The following is a 1,831-nucleotide window of genomic DNA, read 5'->3' as shown; positions in this document are numbered from 1 at the left end:
GTAACTAAGTGTTCAATACCATAAGTTTTGAGATATGATGATAAACCTAGAAACTCACCACCACCATCAGTATAGAGAGACTTAAATTTAGCTTGAAACAAACGCTCAAGTAAGGGATGTAAAGCTTGAAAGACATCAAGAACTTCCTTTTTTGATTTTATAATGAACAACTACACGTATTTCGTGTAGTGGTTAACAAATAAGACATAATGTTATGAATTGATAAAACAGGAGATGCCCCCCATAAATTAGTATAAAGTTTTTGCAATGGTCGCTGACTTTGTAATGAATTTTGAGAAAAAGGTAACCTGTGCATTTTATTAGAATAACACGAATTACAAATTGAAATTAGAAGAGAAAAATGATGTAAAATCGTGTTTAAAGTACAATTATTTGGACGGCCTAAACGCCGATGCCACAAGTATAGAGGAACAAAAACATTCCATTGAGGGGTATGATGTGCACTGCCCGATTGCCACTCGTATAGCCCATCTCGAATCTGCTCACGAAATAGAGACGCCCCCGTACTCAGATCCTTCACACATTAAGAAAAACGAAAGAATTTAATGGATGTATAGTTATCGCGACAAAATTTGGAAACAAAAAGAAGATTTTTTTATAGAATGAGAACATAAAGTATTGAGAAGCTTAAATTGCTGATACGATGCACTTAAGTTAGTGTTACCAGTATGAGATATTGGAATGGTGCTACCATCCCCGATTACTATCTCCTTTGGACCATGGTAGGTGTGCATATCAGTGAAGTTTTGGGCATTGGAGGCCATATGATGAGTGGCGCCTGTATCAACAATCCAAGGAGCCTATTGAGTTGGATATCAAGCAGTATTGTTTGCCCGGTCTCGTATGTGATCGTGTGATTGTGAGCTGCAAACCTTAGAAGAATGACCAGGGCGGTCACACAACTGGCACTTCAGAGTGTGGTCATAAAGATGTTATTGGTTATTGTTGCTAGCATGCCATGGCTGGAAACCCCTTGACTGGTTGGTGTTGGGGGAATTTTCATTTGAACGCCTATTAGAGTTATTTCTTTAGCGAGGATGCATGTTTGTTTGTTGTGCAATAGCAGCAGTAATGGGCGTTGAGAGTGGCTTCTTTGATTCTTCATGCTTGACGAAAAGTTCACGATCAACTAGCTTCTCATAAAATTCTAGATAAGAGATAGTAGAATCTCTTGCATAAATAGAAGCTCATATTTAACAGAATTCAGGTCCAAGTCCAATGAGAATTTTGACCTCTATATGAATATTCCATCAATTTGTGGACATATAAAGTATAAAATTGCCTTTAGAATGAAAGGAACGATATGTTTTATTGATTGTAAACTAAGTATATAAAGATTATGTACAACTTCTACAGAAAAGAGATGAACTAAGAAAATTGTAAGACTTATCTATAACCTATATACGAGGAGGAAGTTACAACATAGTCCCAAAGAGAAGATACTACTAAATTTGATGCGTTATTAAATTTAAGTTACTTGGCAATACAAATATCATAGTGTGTTGGCCTCATTACTTTCACACAATTGTTAGGTACAATGAATGGTCACATAGTCATCCACATACGTTTTACAACACTCCCCCTTTGATATTCATGTCTTAATAGATAGTGTGCTTCTTAAAACCTTATTAAGAAAATTCAATGGGAAAAAATCTCAATGAAGGAAAAACAGTAGACACATCTTATAATACGCATTAATAACTGCCTCATAAAAAAACTTCCTAGTAAAACCAGTAGGTGAAAACCTTGGTTAAGGAAAAAGAAAATATTGCAGTGTGTATTATACTCACCCACTCACCCCCCCCCCCCC

General features: G+C 36.2%; 1 long non-coding RNA gene across 1 annotated transcript; it reads right to left on the bottom strand.

The window, feature by feature from the left end:
* Positions 1-290: 290 nt before the first annotated feature.
* On the bottom strand, positions 291-1,444 carry LOC107030039. The gene is made up of 2 exons (XR_001458088.2): positions 686-1,444; positions 291-535 (listed from the first exon to the last, which is right to left on the bottom strand). It is a non-coding gene; the product is annotated as an uncharacterized LOC107030039 (long non-coding RNA).
* Positions 1,445-1,831: the final 387 nt, after the last annotated feature.

Source organism: Solanum pennellii, chromosome 1, assembly GCF_001406875.1.
Source record: "Solanum pennellii chromosome 1, SPENNV200".
NCBI classification, from domain to species: Eukaryota; Viridiplantae; Streptophyta; class Magnoliopsida; order Solanales; family Solanaceae; genus Solanum; species Solanum pennellii.
Note: the sequence above shows the minus strand (reverse complement) of the source record. Positions and strands in the feature narration are given on the sequence as shown.